This window comes from Neomonachus schauinslandi, chromosome 5, assembly GCF_002201575.2.
Source record: "Neomonachus schauinslandi chromosome 5, ASM220157v2, whole genome shotgun sequence".
Lineage (NCBI taxonomy): Eukaryota > Metazoa > Chordata > Mammalia > Carnivora > Phocidae > Neomonachus > Neomonachus schauinslandi.
The window spans coordinates 150,857,851-150,883,585 of NC_058407.1; the positions used below are offsets into that span (position 1 = coordinate 150,857,851).

General features: G+C 47.0%; 1 pseudogene; it reads right to left on the reverse strand.

Annotated features, from left to right (window-relative positions):
* Positions 1–5,582: 5,582 nt before the first annotated feature.
* On the reverse strand, positions 5,583–25,735 carry LOC110587837 (annotated as a pseudogene).

The following is a 25,735-nucleotide window of genomic DNA, read 5'->3' on the forward strand; positions in this document are numbered from 1 at the left end:
GAACAGCCCTCACAACTTCCTCCTTTCTTATATAAAAGAGCATTCTTCTCCTTTGTTCTGAGGACTTGCCTATGTTTTTGCCAGAGCTTCCTCATCCTGGATTGCAACTCTCTGCTCTTCCCTAATAAACCCATTTTTGCTGGTAAAATAATTGGCAGTTTTCGTTCTCAGGGTTATCATACCTATAAAAGTCCTTTTGTACAGCTCCTTAGAGCTCCTTTCTATCTGCTAGATTGGATGCCGCCCAATTCATGAATCATTTAATAAAGCCAATAAGATCTTTATCATTTACTCAGTTGAATTTTGTTTTTCAACAGTATTCAAGGGGATGAGGGTCTACCAGTGAACCAGAAAGACAGCATCCCCATACTCTTGGAATTTACATTGTAATAGAGCAGAGGGCTAAAGAGCATGTTAACAAATAACATCAGTTAATGAGAAGGGCTATGAAGATAATACAGCACAGTGATATGATAAACAGGGTGTGAGTAATGGGAAGGCTCATCACACATCTTGACTCACCCAGGACTATCCTGCTTGAAACCTGCTATCCTGGCTTACTTGTTAAAGATCTCCCTTTCACTCCTACAAGTGCTCTAGATTGGACAATAAATTGTAGGGTCGCCTTGTAAGTGACCATACAGTGATGGGCTACACTAGACAAGGTAGTCAAGGAAGGCTTCTCTGAGGAGGTGACAGTTCTGCTAAGGCCTGAATAATGAAAATAAATCATGCCAGGAAGGGCATCCCAGGCTGAAAGAACCACAAGTGCAAAGCCTGGAGGGAGGAATGAGCTTGTCTTAATGGAAGAGAAAGAAGGTCAGCACAGCAGGATCATGAAGAACAGAAGGTAAAGTACAAGATGAGACTGTAGAGATGGACAGGGGTCAGATCACATGGAACCACAAACACCTTAGATTTAATTTAGGATCTTAAATTTATTTCTAAGTGGCATGGAGAGCCACTGGAAGTTTTAAGCAAAGGGGTGATGTGAGTCAAAATTTTAAAAGATGACTCCAGCTTCCATGTAGAGAAGAGATTTTAAAAGGCTATGAGTCAAACAGAAGGATCAATTATGACATTATTGACACAGCCAAGTGGTAATAGAGATAAATAAATGAGAATGGACTCAGCATGTTTTTTGAGGTAAAGCTCATTGGACTTACCAATGGATTACATATACAGGGCATGAGAGAAAGAGAAGAATCCCGTTTTGACTGGAGTGACTTTTGAACTGGGTTGCATGACGCCCAAGAGTTGAGTGGAGATGAGACTCCCAGCACAGATTGAGCACAAGGCTACCAGTGGCAATTTGTTGAGGGATTGGTATGAGCCAGGGACGGCGCTAAGCACTAAGCACTGTACACCTGAACCCCACTGAATCCTCACCACAACCCCATATGGGTAGACTCTGAGGGAGAGCAGAATTTGCCACCCCAAACTATGTCTCTTTGGCACAAGGATTATTTTAGCCTCATTATTTTTAAGAAACAGCAGACATAGAAAACCAAGTAGAAGCTACCCTTTCTAAGAGACATTTACATTAATAAGGGAAATTTCCATTTTTTTTAATTTAAATTCAATTAGCCAACACATTAGTTTCAGATGTAATGTTCAATAATTCATCAGTTGCATATAACACCCAGTGCTCATCACATCACATGCCCTCCTTAATGCCAATCACCCAACCACCCCATTCCCCACCCACCTCCCTTCCAGCAACCCTCAGTTTGTTTCCTAGAGTTAAGAGTCTCTCATGGTTTTCTGGGGAAATCTCCATTTATAAGGATGTCTCCCTCTCTGTACTAGGAAGAGGATGACTTAAATCTTAACTCTTATCAGTGGAGAAGGCAACTACTTAAGTCTGCACAACACCCTTACCCTGCTTTTCCTGGGTAAACTCCCATAACTGGCCTTCCCCTAACCCCCAACATCTTTTGTCTTTCGCTGAAGATGGTGTTTGAGGTGGTACTTTGGGCCATTTAAGGGAGTTGTTCAGTTTTCCTTGGTATCTCTCAGTGTATACAGGAAGTATATATATGTCATTAAACTTCTATTTGTCTTTCTCCTGTTAATCTGTCTTTTATTATGGAGTGTAGGGGTGCGGGGTCTCAGCCAAGAACCTAGAAGGCTAGGGGGAAAACTATTTTTCCTCCCCTACAACACTATCATTGCCTCTGACAAGTAAAAGGAGAGGTCCTCAGAGATGATACATGATTTGTAAAAGTCATTAAGCTGAGGCTCAAGGATATGTACCAAGACTCATGTAACATCAAATCCTAGAGGAAATAGGGCGTAATTTCTCTCTCTCTCACACACACACACACTGTGTGTGTGAGCACACATGAACACATGCCAACCCCATTTTGCCCAGATCTAGGATCTTTGCTTTGAAATGATGGATAACCTTTACTAAACATTTAAGTGATTGGATGGAATTAATCATAGGGAAATATTACAATATTTTGGATGGGGTTGAGGAGAAGAGAGGGATGTCCAAGACTGTACCTTTCTTTCAGATTCTAAAGAACATGAAACTTAGTTCACAAGTCTTGAATGAGCAAGAGCAACTGAAAGAACCTGAAAAGATACTGTTAAGAAACAAAATTCAACTGAGTAAAATTTAAAGACCTTATTGGCTTCATTCAGTGATTCATGAATCGGGAGCATCCCATCTAGCAGACAGAAAGGAGCTCTGAGGAGCTGTACAAAATGAAAGACTTTTGTGGGCATAAGGCAGTAGTAACAAGGAAGTTATACTAGACAAAAAATGTGGATTGGTTGTGCAAGGTCACTTTCCTTTAAGGTAATGGGTCTATCAGGCAGATGATGTGACTAGTACTAATCAGGAAATTTCTAATTGACCATTGTAAGACTCCATTTCTGGGAGATCTGAAACATAATTAAGCCTCAGTAAGCATAAGTGATTTCTTTTGGGGCCTGTTGTCTAGTTTTTAATAATAATATAGGAAAAAATGCTTGGAATGAAGGATTCAGCCTCCAGGATCATGCTGGAATCACAAGGCTGAATAGAGAGCTTTTGATCAGGAACTTTAAATTCTCAATGTGAGTTGCACTTTTTCCTTTTGAAATCCCAAGCCCTACTCAAATTCCCCCACCTCTGAAGCAGACAGAACAATGACATCAGAAAAGGCTTCCTCGGACCAATTGCATGGACTGAAGCTTGCTTGCTGCTGGGGAGTTCCAATGTCCTGGAATGTCTGCTTTGCCCAGATGGGGCTGCCTGTTGCAAACCCAACTGTCAGCCTCACCTTAGGAATGTCTGGCTTTAATCCAAACTGGTACCAACCAGTCCAGCCCTTGGTGACAGTACCATCATTTCTCCCAGGGGCCATGTTCTTCCCAGCCATCTGGCAGGGAATTATTTTATTAGCTGAAATACAATGACCACTGGGCTCAGGAAGGAGAGGAGAGCATACACCATGGGCTCAGGGAACAACAGGAAGCTGAACGCTCGGTCTGAGACAAATCCTATTAGCAGTAACATGGATCTGTGGAAAGATTCTGTACAACGACTCTAAGGACAGACAGGAATGTGACAGGAGAGACATGCCGAACCTGTCAGGTAGATGATACAAAATTGGTTCACTTTCAGTTTTCTAGATGTTGGACCAGTGCTTCCATTCTCACTTGCTTTTTAGCCTCAGTGAGAGAGTGATGCTAGCCCAGAGGTTGTCAAAGCCCTCCCAAAGCATGGTGTTTGCTTTTTATTTTTTAATTAAAATACAGCCGTGCTCTCAGTATGGGAGATTCCAACTCCCAGGGGGCATTTTGGAAATGTGTGGGATCGCTTTTGGTGGACACAATGGTGGGGATAGGGCACTATGAATATTTACAGGGTCCACACCACGCCATAGAAGGGACAACCTCAGGCCACACAGAAATGCCCCACACACTGGCTGGCACTCCAGAGTCTCTCTGGACACTCAAGTGGATGAAAAACTCATTTATAAACTCTCTTTTCCCTCTAAACACGAAGTTATTTTTCACAGTCTTAATTTACATGGAAGCCTCCAGGTCTGGACTGAATGGTAAATCTCACATTGTTTAATTGAGAACTTGACCAGCAGTCGTTCACCATTCCAGGAAACCCCCCCCCCCCCGCACTGGTAGCAATGCCACTTAAAGTATTAGAGCCCTCAACAAAACACAGCTTATCAGTTGGCTTTGGTAGGCGTCCCATTCATGGTGATTCTAGATATTGGTGCGAGCATCTGCCTAGTTTCTCATGGCTTCTATATTCACAGTCAAGCAGCTACATATTGAATTACATATTATTTTATGTAAATTACTTTCCTTCCATTCTCCCTTACAATACAGCTAGGGCATTATATTAAATTTTTATGAAATTATGTGTGCAAGTGAGCTATATCATCTATGATTTTTATTTCTAGGTAGTAAAGGGGATGTCACAAAATAATAGTTCTAAAAAGAGGGCAGTGGGTTTGACAAGGTTGAGAACCATAGAAGTACAGTGAAACATTATGTTTTAAAGATTTGAAGAGGAAAAAAATCACTCTAGTAAGCCATGTTCAGTTTTTCAATATCCCTCCCAGTCCTCTTACCCCATGCACACCCACTTTTTTTTCTAGGTTTATTTATTTGAGAGAGAGAGAGAGCACGAGCAGGAGGGGCAGACGAGAGGGAGACAGAATCTGAAGCAGACTCCACACTGAGCGTGGAGCCAGACGCGGGGCTCAATCTCACGATCCTGAGATCATGACCTGAGCTGAAACCAAGAGTCCAAAGCTTAACCAACTGTGCCACCCAGGCACCCCATGCCCACTTTTGAATAGCTGCAATTATAGTTCACAATGCTATTTACACAGAGTTACAGTTGCCATTAAGAAAACTCCTTTTTGGGGCGCCTGGGTGGCTCAGTCGTTAAGCATCTGCCTTCGGCTCAGGTCATGGTCCCAGGGTCCTGGGATCGAGCCCCACATTGCTCCCTGCTCGGCAGGAAGGCTGCTTCTCCCTCTCTCACTCCCCCTGCTTGTGTTCCCTCTCTCACTATGTCTCTATCTGTCAAATAAATAAAATCTTTAAAAAAAAAAAAAAAGAAAACTACTTTTATGGATATGGAAACTGAGGCTCAGAGAAATTACGCATCTTTGAAGAATCTCTGAGTAGCCGAGACTAGTTTTTAGTCTAATTTTGACTCCAAAATGGGCTGCTCTCAAACCAAATCCTGTTTTCATAATAATTGTTAGTTTTTACTGGTATAAATGATCCTTGGATAAGCATTTGGAAGAGGAGGGGATGAAGGAGGAGATGGAAAAGAAGTAACACAGGGGTAGAGAGTGGAGGAGGAGAAGGTGGAGGGGAAGGTGATGAGTAGGGGGTGGGGAGGACAGAGAGAAAGAGAAGGAGTAGATGAGTAAAGTAGATGTTGTAAATCAAATGTGATTTGATTCTACAAGCCAAGATGAAATAAGGAAACATGGAAAACCAAACAAGACGAGCAGCCCAAGACTTGACCCTGATGATCCACTGCAGCCTGGTCCTGGCTGAGCCTCATCAGCCAGTGGTCCCTGGGGTTGTTCTGGGGTCCACTCAGAACCTCAGAGCTTGAGGATGAAGCCAGGACCCACGTGGCCAAGGCCCCCTGGTTTGTGGTCGGCGGGGGGGGAAGCTGGTGTCCTCCACCCAGGGACATCAGTGGGGAACTTGTTCATGAGGTCAAAGCCCAGATCTGAGAATTGAGGTGGTACAGGGGCTCTTGATGAAAGTCATGTTCTTAAGGGAGGTCATCAGAGCCAGGCCAGATTTTCTCGCTGGGGGTCCCCTGGTCCTTAAACACTTTGTTGATCTGATATATTTCCAACTTGCCAGGAAACAGTGGCTTCTGAGTCAGCAGCTACCCAAAGATGCAGCCTCCCACCCCATGTCCACAGCCAGGGTGTACTGTTGGCACCAAGCAACACTCTGGGGTGCAGTACCACATGGTCACGGCGACCAGAGTATCAACTTCACTGCGGACCCGTACTCCCACACCAGCCCAAAGCCCCCCGCCCCCCTCCCCCACCCTGCCTTGAGGATGCCGGCTGGCTCAGCAGCGCTGGATGCCTTGAGGTTGAGGTGCTTGATCCAGTTGTGGGGCAGGTGCATCATGTATACCAGCTGGGCATGAGGGGCTCCCCTCCCCGGATGGGACCGGCTTCACGGTCAACTCCCCGCTCCTGCATCCCACACCAAGGCCGTGCTCCGTGGAGGTCATCACCATGAGGATCTTGTCTATGCTGCCAAGGCACAAGACTGTCTCCCAGGGAGCCCAGGTTGGGTGCTGGGCCCTGAGGATGGCGTCCACCTCCCTCAGCGCCATGATTGGAAAGCCCTCCTTCTCCCCGTTCAGAGCCTGTCTGTCTGTGTTCTTGTCCTTTGCTCCGTCCACACCCTGCACGTGCCTCCTTCCCTCCGGCAGCTCCTGTTTGTCAGCGGTGACAAGGCTAGGGCCTCGGTGCTATCTTCTTGGGTCAGTGCATTGTCTGCAGGGTGCCCTCACCCCCTTCTTCACTTGCCCCCAGTCTCGGGACAACTAAGATATGCTTCCATTCTTTCGTCTTCCGTCTTTACATTTCTTCTTCACTCACTTCTTCGGCCAAGTCCAGAAGGGTGGTCCTCCTCCTCCTCTTTCTCTTCCTCCTCCACCCCTCCTCCTCTTCTTTTTCCTCCTCTGCCTCTTCTCCGTCTTCTTCCTTCTCCTCCTCTTCTTCCTCCTCTTCTTCCTCTTCCTTCTCCTCAGAACCCGACCCTGATTCCACTGACTAGGACTCAGCTGAACTGTCTCCCTTCCACTGTTGCCGATATCCTGTAGGTGGTGAGCAGGTGTCTCTTCTCCCACCTCAGAGGCCATATTTGCTCTGGCTTTGTGGCCAGAGTCCTTTCTTTGGCAGGTTCGGTGATGTGCAGAAATTTCCCTTGGAGCCTTGCACTCCCTGCGCTCTGCTCCTTCTGCTCTTCTGCTGCCACCTCCTCTTACTTCCTTTTAACTGATCAAGGCAGTCCCTCTCTCTGCTGGAATGTTCTCCTGCCATCTCCCTCCTGTTTTGTCTTTCCCATTGCCAGCGAACTTTATCCTGCTCTGTGTTGTTTCTGTGTCCCTATTCTCTTTCTTCTCTCATTCCAGCATGCCTCCCCCTTCCAAATGGCCATCAACTCATCTCTTTCTCTCTGTCCTCCCCACCCCCTACTCATCACCTTCCCCTCCACCTTCTCCTCCTCCACGCTTTTTCTCTTTCCTGTGATGCCCTTTATCTTTTGGACACATTTGCTGGGGTGGTTTGACAGACAAAATCTCACCATCCTCCCCTCTGCCTGCCATGGAGTCCTCTCTTCTTGTCCTGAGCTCCTCAGGGCCATCCCCATGTGGGAGTCCCTCCACTTCCCCCCACCCCTGCCGTCAAAGCAATTGTGCTGGCAATCATGGTCATCAGAATCTGTTAGCCTCTTATCTCGGTTTTCTCCTCTCGTTCCTTCCGCCGTTCCTTTACTTGAAGAACTGCATCTAGTTTCCACTTTGCAAGAGTGCATCATCCATTTGAGTTAACATACCCTGTGTGGCCACCGCTGATCCCAGAACCTGAGACCAGAACCCAGTCACTTCCTGCATCCATGCATATCTCTCCTTCACCAACCTAAGCTATTTATTTAAGCCACTCTCTGCCATAAGCAAAGGGATGGAAGATCAGTTTTCTGGCAGAAAGGGAGGAGATGGGGGAGGGAATGGATGGAGGCAGAGAAGATGCAGGTGAAGAAGTGGGAGTGGGGAGATAGAGGAGGAATGGAATTTCTGTGTCCAGAGGCAAGTTGCTTCACTCTGTATCTACCTCTCCATTTGCATGGCTCCCTGACCAACGGCACAAGGTAGAAGTAAAGCCAACCAGCACCACAGAAAGGATAGAACTCTGGTAAAGCTCAAAGATGTGTGACAAAAGTGCAAGGAGGCACGTTCTCACTTCCTGACAGAGACCTCCCAGCTGGGTCCTCCAAGGGCTGCGAGCCCATGTGTGCATGCTTCTGTGGATCCTGTGGGTACCTTCTCCCAAACCCCCACCCACACAGAGGTCATTTTGGAGGAAGCAACTGAAATCCACCCATCACCAAGCAACTCGTATGCTGTGGTTCCAGCTCACCGTCACTCCTGAACCACAAGCCAGCCCTGGCCAGACCAGAGCGCTGTCCAAAGCATTTGTCATTGAGGCCCACTGCATTTTATTAGCAATTTCCTCCTCTGTTAGCAATTTCACATTGCATATTAGCATTTGTTTTCATATCATATTAGTATTCATCACAAAAGGCTAATCCCATTAGCACTTTTCACATTGTATTAGAGAAAACAAATAATCACTCGGTGCCAGGGTGCCTCTGCAGCAAGGATGGTCCTTTCATCTGCTGTTTTTCTGTTGCTCCAGGTCTGGCCCACCTCTCTCTGCAGAGCTACCTACAGTTAGGGGGAAACTCACAGTCTCAGACTCGACGAACTGCTCTGAGCAATTCCAGAGCTGGCATTTGCTCTCCCAAACATCCCCATCCATTCATTTACTCGTTCATTCATTCAGCTACTATTTATCGAACATACACCTGTACCAGAAATCATGCTAAATGCTAGGATACAGTGGGGAATAAGACTCTATGGGAAAAAAGGCAAATAAATGTTCTCCCCAGGTTAGGGTATGTATACACAAATTGCAAGGGACTGCTTAAGCAGACTTTTTGTAGAGCACTTTGTAGTTGTTCGATTGTCAACAGAATTGATATGCCAATGTCAATGGCTTCACCTTGATCTGTTCATTAAAGCAGGTCCTTTAAAGATCTCTAACAGGCAACGTTCTGTTAGCTTAGCTAGTGTACCTGGCTGAACTTAAAAGAAAAGAATCCTGCATTTTTAGTATGTATCGATATATATAGGTCAAGATTTGCCTTATTTCGGATTTGTTTGTGAACAAGGAAGGTATTTTTAGAATTTTGAGGTTTACAAATGTAGATATTTATAGCATGCACAGGAAATCTAAAGAGTTTTTATATCTTTAAAAAAAGAGTCTACTTCCTTCTATTTTCAGACTATTCTCAAGGTAAAATTGACCACTCCTCACTTATTAGGCTCAGATACTGAAATTATCACAATTTCTGGGAAATGCCTCATTTACCAGAATGGCTTTTCAATACTAGGAATGGCTTTTAGAAACCTGACTTTCAGTCCTGGTACATCACCTGCGGGTCCCCATGGCTCTGCAGATGAAATATAAAGATCTGGGGTGGGGGGGAAGTTTTGTATACTGTAAATCTTTCTATAAATGTGCAGGACCATGATTACAAACCACAATGATGTCTCATGTCAGGGGAAAACATGATGAAGACCAAAGAAATCTTCATTGTTTAGTGCAAAGGAAAGGTTTTTAGATTCATAAAGTAACATACATAGTATTCAAAAGAAACAGTATATTGAACGGCAATCACCACCATACTTCTTAAAATGGTGATAGACCAAGACATAAGGTTCTTTAAAAAAAAATTTTTTTATGGAAAACTTCATCCCATTGAAATGATTAGTTGCTCCAGTAATGACTAGCACTCTTGAAGAGCTTTATAAAGAAATCACTTATTACTTAAACGTAGTTCAAGGTAGGGGCACCTGGGTGGCTCAGTAGGTTAAGCATCTGCCTTCGGCTCAGGTCATGATCCCAGAGTCCTGGGATCGAGCCCCACATCGGGCTCCCTGCTCAGCGGGAAGCCTGCTTCTCCCTCTCCCACTCCCCCTGCTTGTGTTCCCTCTCTCGTGTCTCTCTCTCTCTCTGCCAAATAAATAAATAAAATCTTAAAAAAAAAAAACAAACCTAGTTCAAGGTAAAAAGAGGTCTGGCCCATAGAAGTAATGAGGTTGGTGAGGATGATGAGGATGATGATGCTAATTGTGTAGAATAATCTTTTGGGCCCCAGTTCTTCACCTCTCCCTGTATCTACACCCTTGCTATAAAACTTTCCAATTCCTCCCACAAAAGGGAGGGTGTATTTTTTTCTACTCCTTGCCTTTGGGTTCAATCATGTGACTTGCTTTGGCCAAGGGGATATTAGCAGACATGACACAGGAGGGATATGAAATGTGCTTGTGTGGTTGGACATACCCTCTATGACTCTGTCATCACCATGAGAAGAGCTGCCTCTGGGCAGTAGCTTCCCCTTCAGCCTGGGCCCCAGAATAAACACCTGGGGATCAGAGCCACCCTATCCTGAAGTGAAACAGATGCTTATTATTGTATGCCATTGAGACTCTGTCGATGTTTGTTAGGCAGCAACAGCTGACTGATACATAGTGATGACGGCAATGGTAATAATAATAAATTTCTTTTTTTTTTAAAGATTTTATTTATTTATTTGACAGGGAGAGACACAGCGAGAGAGGGAACACAAGCAGGGGGAGTGGGAGAGGGAGAAGCAGGCTTCCCGCCGAGCAGGGAGCCTGATGCGGGGCTCGATCCCAGGACCCTGGGATCATGACCTGCGCCGAAGGCAGGCGCTTAACGACTGAGCCACCCAGGCGCCCCAATAATAAATTTCTTTACTTCTATTTATAAAGAGTTCATTTTAATACTACTGAGGAGATAGAAAGTACAAGGGCCCTGAATTGTGAGGTCTGAATTGGTTCAAATCAAGGCTCTGCAACTTACTGGGTGATTCGGGCATTCACCCTCTCTTAATCTCCACGTCCTTGTGTATAAAATAATATTTAACTTACAGTGTAGTTGTGTAGAATAAATGAGGTGATGCCTATTAGGTGCCTGGAAGAGAGTAAGCTCTCAACAAAACAAGAAGGGAGAGAAGGAGGGAAGAAGGAAGAGAGGAAGGGTGGGAAGGAGGGAGGGAGAAACAGAGGAAGGAAGAAGGAAGGGAGGGTGGGAGGGTGAGGGAGGAGAGACAGAGGGAGGAGGGAGGGAGGGAGGGAAGACAGAAGGATGGAGAGACAAAGGGAGGGATGGTGAGACAGAGGGAGAGAGGAAGGGAAGTTCATGAAAACAGCAAGTTCACCTGGAATTGGGGGAGAAGGTTCCCAGCTCACACTTCACCTGCCTGAGTTCTTTTCACTCAGCCCACACTCTGAGCAGAAGCTGTGCCATCCCGGGGCCTCCCAAGGCATGCAGCATATCCAGGAGTACCATGCCAGGTGTTCGATGCTTTCACAAGACTTCTCTTCCTTTTAAACCTGTTGCCACAGGAGTAGAGCTCCCGTACAGGCAAAAGACTGGCAGAAAGAATGGGGGGGTGGGGGGGAATCCACCCTCATGTATTCTCGCTGGGAAATTATCCCTAGCCTTTGATATATTAAAATTGAAGAGCTGTAAATGCCGGTTGTCATGGTGACATTTTGCATGCCGCCCTGCGATTGGTGGTGTAAGTTCACTTTCCTTTGGGTGTTGCAGCCTAATTAACTGTTATTTTTGTCAGTGTGGAGGAAGAGCCCACACTTGAGGTTTTTGGCAGTGATTGCAGCCCCTGCGGACTGAGTTAATTTTCATAGACTACAAAGAGAGAAATGGCTGGGCCCCAATCATATTTATAGCCTCAGGAAAATTGCCAATGTTTAAGTAAGAGTCAGAGAAAATATTGGAGCACCCCCCACCGCCCCAACTTCTCTCTTTGGCAATTTCAATTTTCTCTAGCAGTCACAAAACTTATTTGGGTTGGAGAAGGGATAATAGGCAGTGGTTAACCCACACCAAGAATCAGCCTTTGTTCCCGGTTCCGGCTGACTTTGCCGCCCCCACCAGACACGCAGACACTTGCGTGCCCATCCTCACTGGAATGTTCAGGGCTGCACCGTCATCCCATACGGGTTGCCAGGGCACCCGGACGGAAGCGAGGCCAGCAGGGACATGAGAAGGCCGTTTGATCTGCTGCTCTAGCTCCACACACAACTAGGTCATACTTATGTCGGCTAACGTGGTGGATCCAGCCAATTCCCAAAGGACCTCCAGGAAAGAAATTCCATGTCGCCAACAAGCCTGAAAACCAGAAAGCTATCCTGCTGCAATTTAAACCAATTTGTTTTCAATTTTGATTTTTAGATGAGCTGAAGTTAACCTGTGTTACAAAATGAATTGCTCAACTCATTCTCTTTAAATATTTTTTTCTCCTTCCTTCCTTCCTTCCCTCCTTCCTCCCTCCCTCCGTTCCTCCCTCCCTCCTTTTCTTTTTTGCTTCCTGCCTTGCGTTTTTGGAAACCGAAGGCTCCCTTCTCCTTAGGAAAGAGGAAGGCAAATTTTGCGCTGCTAATAACCCGGGTTCTGTTCTTAGGAGAAACTAAGCTCCCCCTGAGAAGCCAGCTGTGAGAGTGGCACTTGTGCTCTGGGCTGAAGAATGCAGACGAACACTTGAAATTAATCCGGGAAGAGGGGAAAAAGTAGAAGAAATGGTGGACGGGGCCCAAGATGCACAAAAGGTGCTCTTAGAAGGTACGGTGGGCATTTTTCAATACTTTTTAACCACCCTGCTCCTTTGCATATTCTTCCTCTGTGGGGAAGTCTACTTTACCGCGGAATCCTCGGACTCTTTCCCAGCAGCCCCTGCAGCGAAGGCACAGGAATTGGCACACACTCTGCCAATCAGCAGAGCCCGTGCAAGTCCCCCCGCCAATCAGCAGAGCCCATGTAAGTCCCCCGGCCAATCAGCAGAGCCCGTGCAAGTCCCCTGGCCAATCAGCCAGGGCCCATGCAAGACTTGGAAATGGGAGCTGGTTGCCACTTTTGAGGCAATCTTTGAGGAGCGCCATTCTAGAAAGCTTGTCCTTCGTATTGCACAGAAATCTGTCTACTTGAAGAAAATGTGGTATTTCTATTTCTCCCACTGAAACTCCCCAAAACAGCTAATCTCTCCTTCCCCCAGTGGCCCTCGAGGGATCTGAAGGGTCTCCTTATCCCCCAAGGTCTTTGATCCTTGATAAAGAGACAATTCCTACAAGAGTTCATCCATCACTTACATGTTAGCCAGCTGAGGTGTTTCAGCTCATCAATGCTCCTCTCACTGGCTGCCTGAACTCTAAACCATTAGGTATTTCTGCAGGACCAACAGAAATGCACTCTCGGGGCGCCTGGCTGGCTCAGTCCTCAGAGCGGGGCAGCAAGAATGCTCCACTTCCACAGGCAAGAAAGGCAGGGATTCTTAGAACAGCACCCCATGCCCAGGGCCAGCAGTTAGACCAGGGCGTCAGGCCCGGGGTGGCCACCGTGGCAGCTCCACCTGCCTAAGTCTGTGGCATAATTTCAGGGATGTTTTTGAACCCATGGCCTCTAAACCAGGTTCTCTGGAGATTCCATGAGTGTGCATGACAAATATCCTAAATGTGTGCATGTATGCATGCGTGCCCATGTGTGTAGGCATGTGCATGTATATCTGTGTCTGATATCGCTTATTGGGGTTGGTAGTAGAATAAGGCTGGCCCAAGGAATAATTTGGAGAGAGAATATGTATCAGTTTCTTCTCATGAAACAGGTCCCAGCTCTCATCCAAGAGACCACATGTGGGATTATCTTTGACACCATAACCAACAGTGTTACTCAGCCACTGTTACCTCAAACTAATAGTTAAATCAAATTTGGTAAAGCCTCACTTCTTGGAGAAAGGGATTTTCTGGTATCCAGGGAACATGAGTTTGGCCCTGAGTTGGGCTCAGTCATATGCTTCTCATTCTAGACTTGATGACTTGGCTGGCTAGGTCTGAACCTCTCCCAGGCATTTTGCATACTGTCCGGATCTATCAACTCTAGCACGGGACAGATATTGCTGATGTAAGTGACACGGAAGGATGGCTCTCACTCAGATGTGAATGCCTTGCCAGCATTATCTCTCATGAGTCACGTGTGTATAGACATCTTCTAGCTTCAGAGAACGGCTGCTCATGTGCTTCAGACACCACATAGGCAGAGAGGGAACACATCCCTGTTTGCTTCCTTCCAAATGAGAAAAAAGATTGCGATGAGGCATCAGAGATGAGACTTGGCAGATCGGAGACTCTGGGTGTTCTTAAAGCATCAGTAGCACTGGACAAGGCAAGGGCCCATGGTATGAACAGGCTCAGTGAGAACCTGCCAAAGGCAAGGTAATAAGCTCCTTGCCTCATTAAACTAAACAGTGATTTCTGTTGCTGTCAGCTCAGAAGCCTAACTGCTGCACAAGGGCTTGGCTGCCTGTGTTTTGTAAATAAAGTTTTATTGGAACATATACTCATTCATTTACATTTTGTCTATAATTGCTCTTGCACTGCAATGGAGGAGTTGAACAGCTGTGACACTGACTGACCCACGAAGCCTAGAATATACACTCTCTGACCCTTTACAGAAGAGGTTTGCTGAACCCTGGTCTAGGGCATTGTTACTCAACATGTGGTCAGGGGAATAGCAGCATCTGGGAGGTTACAAGAAGTGCAAATGGTCAGGACTCACCCCAGACCTACTGAATCAGAATCTCTGGGTATAGGGCCCATGAATGTGTGTTCTAACAAGCTCTCACAGTGATTCTTGTGCACATCAATCTTTGAGGAGCGCCATTCTAGAAAGCTTGTCCTTCGTATTGCACAGAAATCTGTCTACTTGAAGAAAATGTGGTATTTCTATTTCTCCCACTGAAACTCCCCAAAACAAAGCTAATCTCTCCTTCCCCCAGTGGCCCTCAAGGAATCTGAAGGGTCTCCTCATCCCCCAAGGTCTTTGATCCTTGATAAAGAGACAATTCCTACAAGAGTTCATCCATCACTTACATGTTAGCCAGCTGAGGTGTTTCAGCTCATCAATGCTCCTCTCACTGGCTGCCTGAACTCTAAACCATTAGGTATTTCTGCAGGACCAACAGAAATGCACTCTCGGGGTGCCTGGGTGGCTCAGTCCTTAAGCGTCTGCCTTCGGCTCAGGTCATGGTCCCAGGGTCCTGGGATTGAGCCCCGCATCGGGCTCCCTGCTCCGTGGGAAGCCTGCTTCTCCCTCTCCCACTCCCTCTGCTTGTGTTCCTTCTCTCACTATATCTCTGTCAAAAAATAAATAAAATCTGAAAAAAAAAAAAGAAAGAAAGAAATGCACTCTCATGTGGGGAGCAAATACCAGAGTGCTTAAGTGACCTTGGAATCAGACAGTTGAATTTATACCCTGGCCTTGCCCTATTAGAGGCATGACCTTGGCCAACTTACTTAATCTCTCCAGCCTGTGAAGTAAGCAAAATAATTAGAGCATCCACCTCATGGGGCCATTAGGAGAGTTAAATGAGTTAATGCACAAATACCTGGCTCTTGATAAATGTTGCAAGAGTGATGTTATTACTAACCAGGGCCCCATCACAAACATTTTACCCCTTCTGTTAGAGTTGTGTCACAGCCAAAAGGAGAGCAGTAAGTGGTCATCCATCTTTGTACACAAGCCTCTCTATCATGAAGGGATCACCAGTTCTCCCAGTGCCCCCCAAAAGCCCTTAGCTTCCTTTCCATGGTTTAAGATTTTACAGTCGTAATTTTATTCTATTGCTTTTCCCTGGTTGTCATTCAGCACTTTTGGTTCCATTTGACAGTTTGACAATTGTTGGGTCTGTACTGTGTGCCCGGCACTGCGTTCAACACCGGGCAGACAGTGATAAGCAAAAGGACTTTATTCTTGAGAATATCTTGCTGTAGAGCAATGTTTGGCAGAGGAACCCCTTTTGTCCCCCAAACAAGGTCTTACATAGAAATGTACTGAAAAGAAAGATGGGAAATGGGAACGAAGCCAGGAGGGGTCTGGGCTTTACCCACTGAGCTTTCTCCAGATTCCACTTTGTAATTGCCTCTGAAAGAACCTGAGGAATCCTCCCCGAGCTTTGGGTATCTGTAGAACAAAAACTGAAGATCACTGGCCTGTGCAGACATGGCTGGGCTTTTAAAGCATTTCTTCCTGTGTTCTCTCTCTCGAGGAGCTGAAGAGAAATCTTTTTGGTTCTTTTCTAATTCTGTGTTTCCATTTCTGAGCAAACCTCTCTGAAAGGATCCTTCTATCTTTCCCTCTGATTTTCTGTTCTCTCCTGCGTCCCTCCTGAAATTACTCTCTCTCTCTCCTATAACCTCTAGAACCCAGAGGATTTGGGAGGCAGAGAGACATGTCAAGTGTCAAGAGACTTGACACCTATTGGTTTTGTCTGGTCAACATCTCTTTCCCCTTCTTCTGGCCACAACACCCCAATTGTGCTGACAGCAACCACCACCTTTCTCTTGCTCTCAGACCAGATCATTCAGGTGGCGAGGACTTCATCCACACCTCCAACAGTAAGCACGTGACTCAGCCTGGTCAATCAGAGTACCATATCCCCTGGCCTTAGGGACTGGTTTAATTTCGGGCAGGAGACCCAATCAGAGCTGAGACTATTGAGAGAAAAGCAAAAGCTTTTCTGCTGAGCTTGAGTGGTGAGGTTTTAAAGCCTGGTTCTCCCAGAGCATGGTGGACAGGGGAATATGGGCCCAGATGGGCACCTGTGTTTGGCCCTGTCAGCACCTCATCTCACAGAGTGGAAAGCAGGTGGAGGAGGCCAGAGGACCCGACTGACCAGCTCTAAGGGAGGTCCTGTACCAGGGTTTCACTTGGTCAAACTTTGTGCAATCATCCCTAAAAGGACACCCCTCTCCAACATTAGATCTTAGAGCTTAGTAGAAAAGAGGGTGGTCCCTGAAGTCAAGCAGACCTGGCCTCTATTCCTGCCTCTGCCAATCACAGGCCGTTCACATGACCTTAGACATTTGACTTAGCCTCTGAGCGGCTCGGTTTCCTCCTCAGTAAATTGGGGGTACTAGCATTTTTGTCATTGATCATTGTGGGAATTTAATGAGGTCGTAAAGGTAATGTGCTTGATCACAGTACCTTGTATCTAGTAAACATCGTAAAATGTCATTATTAGCTCAAAAAAGCAAAACCAAGAGCAGATATCCACGTTTCCAGAAGACCATGAGCTTTCCACAGGCTTTGGAGGAATGCTACAGTAGATGAAGGGAAGCCGGTTTAGTCTCTCCATTGGAAAGAAGAGGGATGGGGAGCAGGCAATGATGACAGGGATACAGAACGTTAAGAAATGGCTTAAGACTTAGTCTTCAAAGAGCTGCCACTCCCTGACAGTAGCCATTTCATGCTTGACTGTCAGCTTTGACAAGCTGGAAGCGGCCAATCTTTGCCGACGGACAGATAGTATAGCTATCACATTATCATGCTATAAATTAACATTTCAACATGAAACTGGTACTGGAAGGCAACTCGAATCAATTCCCCCATTCCCTCCTCAGTCTCACCTCACGGTTACTGCCCTCTGATTCTTACTGAGCAACCAACGAACCCATGTGGTCTTTATTGCATTTCTGCTGTTGGCAGGGATGGGGGTGGGGGGGAAGAGGACTCTGCTCATCCCCAAGTAATAACTCGAAACAATGATGTTGCTCGTGCCAGTGGCCGGCTCTTTGTTGTTGTCACTGTTGTTCCATTCTTGGCCATTATTATTGGCTTCTATTGTAGACTCAAGCGGTGTCTGAAATCACACCCCCTTTCATTTCTCCTCTGCTTTGAAAGGAACAGCTATGCTCAGCCCACCAGTGGGGAGATGTTCTTCCTCTATCATTTTACGCTACATTACAACAGAAGTTGCATGACTCCAAAGGATGCTTTTGACTTTAAAGTTCTTGTGATCTATTTGTGCAATACACATGTTAAATTAGAAATTCATTTGTCACTCCCAGATAATAATGTTCAGAATGGCGCTTCCTGCATGAATCATTATCTTCGGCCTGGGGTTGTTCTACTGATGAATATGCATGAGCCCAGAGAGGGAGAAGAGAGATTTGCACAACCTGTTTCCCGGAGGAGCCTACGGATGGTTCAGCTCAGCGTTCTGAGTCTGAGCTGCCAGAGCCAAGCCCAGCGTCCACCTTGCCACCCACAGCTGGTCAGTCTTCTCAGAACACCTGTCCCCTCCGCCGATGGTGAGTGCCCCACGGTACCAGGGAGCCCACGCCATCAGGGAAAAGCTGCTGCTTGTTCATTCATGAGCCATCATCAACAGAGCAGAGGGTTGGAAGGCAGTGAAAATGCAAGTGGCCTCCCAGTGGCCTCCAGAAATCCTGGCTGGAGAACTGAAAAGCCATGAGAGGGGCTTGCTGACTTTGCCTCCAGGAGGCAAGAATTAGAAACAGGAGTCTCCTAATTTCAGAGCGAGGCCAACGCTGCGTGCTGGTGTGGTGAGTAAAGGTGGCTCTTCCCAAAGGAGCAGCTGAATGTCTGGAAGGAGGAACATGCATCGCGGCGAAGCGAGCCACCCTGGAGGCCCCACGGCAGCATGGCCACACCTGTGGGAAGTCGTGGCTTTGGGTCCCTTTCTCAGGGTCTAGGCTTCAGACTCTGACACAGAACTTGTTCCCTGCCACTGAGCACGGTCCTTCAGAAGAGCTCGTTCCGTTTGGATGGGTTTCACATCCGATCCAAGTTTCTAAAAACCGAAGCTCTCTTGCATCCTCTGCAGTGATCGAAAGAGGTCATGTTGACGGATCTGTGGCTCTGAACTAGGCCCTGTGCCAGATGTGAGCACAACCAGTCCTGAAATGCAGGAGTGTCCTCTCTCCTCAGCTGGGGCATCCGCCGCCTTGGGAAGCATTGAGACAGTCAGGGCAGAAGCACAAAGAGAAGGGAACAACTTCCAGCTTTTGACTTCCAAAATAGGCTCTTGGCACCCTTGATAAGGCAAGAGTCTCCCTTTCTCTATGTATAGATAGACTGATCAATCAATAGATATAGATGTATTAGTGTTCTCCAAAGAAACAGAACCTAAATATACATCCTAAATAGAAGATATATCTGTATCCATAGATACAGCTCCTACTGGTTTTGTTTCTCCAGAGAAATCTATTTTTCTACCTATCTATCTATCTATCGAGAGAGAGAGAGAGAGAGGCTGATTGATTATAGGAATTGGCTCATACGATTATAGAGGCCTGGAAGTCCTACAATCCACCGTCTGCAAGCTGGAGGCCCGGGAAAGCTGACCCTGGAATTCAGTCTGAGTCTCAAAGGCCAAGAACCAGGAGCATTGCTGTGTAAAAGGAGAAGAAGACGGATGTCCCAGCTTGAGCAGAGACAACAGATTCCACCCCCACCCCCCACTCCCGCTCTGCCTTTTTCTTCTATTCAGGCCCTCAACAGATTGGATGTTCCCCAGTCGCACTGGTGAGGGTGGTCCTCGCTACTCTGTGTACTGATTCAAATGCTAATCTCTTCCAGAAACACCATCACAGACCCACCCAGACATAACGTTTTACCAGCTGTCTGGGCCTCCCTTAGCCCAGTCCTGTTGACACATAAGATTAACCATCATAGTAGTCACTCTGCAGTAGACACTGGCATGGAATACCCAAGGTTTGAAACACCTGAACTTCTTTTGAGCCCAGACACCACCTTCAAGAGGTGGAGGAGAGGGTCCCAGAGAGAGGACATAAACCACACCAAGAAGGCTTTGACTGGTGACTGATTCTCTGCCAAGACCGAGTTAACTTGAATCAATGATGCAAACCCAGTATCTCCCACACTCCTGTCCTAGATATCTGCCCACACCTATCCCAGGGGTGGGGGCTTGGAGCACAACGAGACGGGGTACGGAAAATGGAGGAAGTTACACAGAGCCCTTGCACGCGCAAGGTCTAGTGAGGAAATCCCACATCTCCTGCACACAGGGGCTGGCCCAGGGCTTTAGAGGATCCCAAAGCAGCACATTCCGGCCAGGCAAGGCTGGGGGGTTGTGGCCTGCCAATGCAACAGCCACTGCTTTGTCTAGCAACGTGCAGGGCCAGACTGAGGAAGGCAACAGTGATAGTGTGGGGCATGCAACAGTCTTACTATACTTACTGGCCTGGAATGTTCGATTTTGTGTTTTCATTCTTCCATGGGAAGCCCTGAAATGGTGCCCAGTATAATGGAAGGACAAAGGCAGAGGTCATTAGGCTCTAAGATGGGAAGAAGCCCATTAGAACTATGACAGAAGGCTCTGTGGTTCTGTGGGAGCACAGAGGAGGAGCAACTCCATCTGCCAAGTGGAAATGAGAGCACTTCGTGGCATGAGGGGCATTCTAAATGATGCACATGCTGCATGCATCCTAGCTAGTCAAAGTGTGATCCCTGGACCCCCAGCACTGGCATCACCTGGGAGCTCATCAGAAATGCAGAGTCTCAGGTCCTACCACAGATCCCCTGAATCAGATTCTGCATTTTAACAAGATGCCCCAGGTGAGTTACATGCAAAAGTGAAAGTTCAGGAAAAATAACAAGCCTTGGGGCACCTGGGTGGCTCAGTCGTCAAGCGTCTGCCTTCGGCTCAGGTCATGATCCCAGGATCCTGGGATCGAGCCCCATATCGGGCTCCCTGCTCCATGGGAAGCCTGCTTCTCCCTCTCCCACTCCCCCTGCTTGTGTTCCCTCTCTCGCTGTGTCTCTGTCAAATAAATAAAATCTTTAAAAAAATAATAATAATAACAAGCCTGGCCCTCTACAATGAGATAAAGAGCCTGGACACTTTTGGGCCCCTGAGATCCATCCGTGGTCCCACAGGAAAGAGCTGAAAGCCCACCCACCCACCCTTCTCAGGGCTCGCAGAGCCCGAGCTGTGTCATGACCTTTCCAGGACATAATCGAACTAAGAGTCCCCTGAGGCACCGATGCACAAACTGTGAAAATCAGATTTTCCTTTAAATCAAGCCTTACAAAGTGTTTAAAATAGACTTAGAAATGCCACAGAATCCCACCTGCTAAGAGAGACGAAACAACACGGAGCCAAAGAAGAACTTGTCACAGGGAGAAAGAGGTCCAAACCACACCCGCAAAACCAAGAGACAGAGAGAGAGAGAGAAAGTGAGAGAGTGAGGTGTGGGGGGAGGGAGGGAGAGGCAGAGACAGGGAAGGAGTGGGGAGGAGGATTGGAGATGGACACAGAGACGGACAGACAGAGGTCAGAGTCAGAATGGAAACAGAGAAGGAGAGGAAGAAGGGAACCACCAAGAAACCTCGTTCCACAGGCCCTGCTCACTGGCGCTGCCTAGAGCCAATCACAGGAAGAGGCCTCCCTGGTCCAGAACCCAAGGTGCTTTGCAGGGGCCTTAGCTCACTTTCTAAGACGTCTTCACCTCACTTCTAGCTCTGGCCACCATCCCCACCCAGCGGGTGCCCTTCTCAAACACACCTTGCTCTCTCACACACTGTGCCTTCCCTGCGCTGGGCCACAGCCTGACCCACCCTTCCTGCTTATCCTGGGCAACTCCTCATTTCCGGTCCCAATCCCAGTGCACCCATCCCAACTGGCTTCACAGAGATTAAACTGCTCCAGGCCTGATGATTTCCTCTCTGGGCCTGCTGACCTCCCCAGCATAGATTCTTCCATACCTGTGTGTCTCCTCTATCAGACTGTGAGCTCCGTCAGAACAAGGAGTGATGCCTCATTCAGTTCTATGCACTTTGTCACAGGGCTGGCCCTCAGTAAGTGTTGGAAGAATCGTTTTATTCTTTCTGAGAGGTACTGGAAGCAAATACCATCACAGCCTCAAAGTCAGTGCAGTTCACCTTAGGGCAAGTGAGTGGAAGGCCAGAATGGGAGAAGATATTTGCAAATGACATATCAGATAAAGGGCTAGTATCCAAAATCTATAAAGAACTCATCAAACTCAACACCCAAAGAACAAAGAATCCAATCAAGAAATGGGCAGAAGACATGAACAGGCATTTTTCCAAAGAAGACATCCAAATGGCCAACAGACACTTGAAAAAGTGCTCAATATCGCTCGGCATCAGGGAAATCCAAATCAAAACCTCAATGAGATACCACCTCACACCAGTCAGAATGGCTAAAATTAACAAGTCGGGAAATGACAGATGTTGGCAGGGATGCGGAGAAAGGGGAACTCTCCTCCACTGTTGGTGGGAATGCAAGCTGGTGCAGCCACTCTGGAAAACAGTATGGAGGTTCCTCAAAAAGTTGAAAATAGAACTACCATATGATCCAGCAATTGCACTACTGGGTATTTACCCTAAAGATACAAAAGTAGGGATCCGAAAGGGTACGTGCACCCCAATGTTTTTAACAGCAATGTCCACAATAGACAAACTGTGGAAAGAATCAAGATGTCCATCAACAGATGAATGGATAAAGAAGATGTGGTATATATATACAATGGGATATTATGCAGTCATCAAAAGGAATGAGATCTTGCCATTTGCAACGACATGGATGGAACTGGAGGGTATTATGTTGAGCGAAATAAGTCAATCAGAGAAAGACATGTATCATATGATCTCACTGATATGAGGAATTCTTAATCTCAGGAAACAAACTGAGGGTTGCTGGAGTGGGGGGTGGGGTGGGAGGGATGGGGTGACTGGGTGATAGGCACTGGGGAGGGTATGTGCTCTGGTAAGCGCTGTGAATTGTGCAAGACTGTTGACTCTCAGATCTGTACCTCTGAAACAAATAATGCAATATATGTTAAGAAAAAAAAAAAAGAAGAAGGTAGCAGGAGGGGAAGAATGAAGCGAGGGAAATCGGAGGGGTAGACGAACCATGAGAGATGATGGACTCTGAAAAACAAACTGAGGGTTCGGGGGGGGGTGGGAGGATGGGTTAGCCTGGTGGTGGGTATTGAGGAGGGCACATTCTGCATGGAGCACTGGGTGTTATGCACAAACAATGAATCATGGAACACTACATCTAAAACTAATGATGTAATGTATGGGGATTAACATAAGAATAAAAAAAAAATGAGTGGAAGGCCACAATCTAGAGCCCACAAAACCAGTATGGGATTAAAGACATCCCCATTCTCCATGACCATGCCAGTGACAGGCATCACTAATCAATCAGTGCTCTCCTTCTCCCCGAGCTTGAGCATGACCTCAGAACCTCTCCTTACACCACTGTAACCCAGACACACACAGCCAGTTGACTAGAGGTAGCTTACTGACTGCTGAAGAACCAACAAAATTGATTCTGTTGGACAAAAACAACATTTTTACATGCTGTAAGCATTCATGAACAAATGCACAGATACATGTTTATATTACTCATAACATTTATTGATGGTTGTGTGGAGCTTTCTAGACATCATCTCAATTAACCCTCAAAAACCTCATGAGTTTGATACTACTACTACCCCCAATTTACAGATGAGAAAACTGAGTTCCAGAGAGACTAAGTGGTTGCCCTACGTCAGTAAAGAGAATGCAAATTTAAAGCCTCATTTGTCTGACCTCAAGATCAGTGTTCTTAAAAATGATGCTACAGTGGACAGAAATCTTCACTGGGAAAAACAAGTCCTGTCATCAACTTTCATGTCATCAGCTTTTTTTTTTAAAGATTTATTTATTTATTGTAGAGAGAGAGCCAGGGGCGGGGGTGTGAGGGAACAGAGGGAGAGAGAGAGAGAATCTCAAGCAGACTCCCTGAAGAGCATAGAACCCGATGCGGGGCTCAATCTCAGGACCCTGAGATCATGACTTGAGCTGAAATCAAGAGTCAGAGGCTTAATCAGCTGAGCCACCCAGGCACCCCTCATGTCATCAGCTTTTTAAAGACCCATTAGAAAGCCAGACGCAGTCATCCCCTCTGCGTGTCTCCATCCTTGAAACCAGGTATAAGATTTTGCCCACTACATAAATCTGTCATCCTAACAGTTCTCGCTTCCTGCGCCTTGCCATGTGCCCAGCGCTGCGCTGAGTATATGTGAATCACCTCACCTGATCCTCAGCATCAGCCTCCGGGAAAGGCTAACTATCAGATGCCAAAACAGAGGATTCCAAACCTGCTCCAGACGGCACAGCTGGGAAGAGGCAGGATTTGAACTCAGGCCATTCGACTCCACATCCTGCATCCCTAATCCCCCACACGGTGCCTCCCATTGGTCCCAGCACGTCTCTCACCCGGACACAGCCATAAACATGCAGGAAAAAAGACATAACATAGTCCATAGCGCACACAAACTAGAGTTTATTTTTACTTCCTGGTAAAATTGTTCCCCAGCACTGACTTACTTAGCAAAATGCTGGGTTTTTTGAATCCCATCTCTTTGCTTTAGTTAAACTAATTGCCATTCTTTGCCTATAATTTTCAAATTCCCATTTTCCACTTCAAATCCACCACGTAAGTCTACGCGGACAAGGAGAAGAGTGTGCAATCGCTACTGTAAGTGGGCCTCTTCCATCTGGCATTTCTCTCTCCACCTGCCTCACGGCAGGGGCCATCACAGCCTGGTAATTTAAGCTCTGTGGTTCCTTGCCATTCAACTTCATAAAACTACAGCCTTTTCCTCAACATGAATATCCCAGTTTTGTTCTTTCCAGAGGGATTCAGCTGGCCGGGGGAGGGGGGGGGGCAGCTGGAGGCTGCAGAGTCTGAACAAAGGTGGACATCTGGAGTGGGGAAGGGCAACCCAGCCTTTGTGAGAACTTGCAGACAGGAGAGAAGATTGAGGCCCCTGGAGCACCACTTTGCAACAAATACATCATTTATTACCAAATAAGGACACGATGATGCCTCTTCTCCCCTGGTCTGCTGGAATAGCAACCAATTGCCTCTTAGGCTCTGCTGATCTTGTGCCAAGAGGCACTATAACAGACCAGCTAGGTCCAAATCCAGCTTTGCTCTTTCTTAGCTGTGTGACCTTGGAAAGGTTAGCCAACCTCTCTGGGCTTCACCTTTCTCAGCGGTGACATGGGGATCAAGAACTTACAGCCATGTAAAGGACTTGTACCAGTTTCTGCCACACTGAGAACTCCGTGTGAGTGTTAGTTATAAATAGGACACATATGAATATACCGGGTTGATGGAATGTATCAGAAGTATAGATACTGAAGGTTCGATGAGACATGCAGGCTCCAGGGAAAGAAACAGGGACTCCCCTCTATCATGGCAGCTTAGGAACATGAGGAGTGCAGGGGTCTCTCATCCTCCTGCCCTTTCCTTACACTCATATCTTGCCTTGAGTGACAAAAATGGGTAATAAGAATATGTTCAGCCATGTCTTAATATTTCATAGCTTATGACGTTCCAGACGCTGGGATGGGCAATTGCATGCAGCCCTTCCTGTCCCTGATAAGCAGGCAGGGTGCGAACTATTAGCTCTGCTCGCTGGAGAGGGGCGAGGAAGCTAAGGGCCACGCCAGGGGCACAGGGCAAACAACAGAACTGGGATTCAGACCGGGTTCTGTCTGGTTCCACAGCACCCCACCCCCATCTTTGCAGGCACTCACTCTCCTAGTTTGGGTTTCCCTGAAAGCAGAGCCTGAGACATGGGCATGGATGCAGGTAATATGTTTGCGAAGTGACTTAGGAGCCGGGAGTAAGAGATGGGGGAGAGAGAGACAGAGACAGAGAGGCAGAGAGACAGAGAGACCCACGTGGCCTGTGCCTCAGATTCATCCCCAGAAGGATGGGACCTGGGGCATTTCTCCACCGATGCCCACTGGTTGAGGGCAGGTGCCCAGACAGCCCCTCCGCACACAGCCAGGTAACTCTTGTGCGGGTGCTGAGCCGCCTGACCACAGAAAGCTCGGGTCTGGAGGCACAGAGAGATACCTGGAGTCTCCACCTGACATGACACACCTGGGACGAGCACGCAGCCGTCCGCCTCTGAGAGCCGGCGAGCCCATCGGTGTGGCTCTGTGACCAGCCCCTTTCCGTAGCGCCTCACTGGATTCTTGGACAT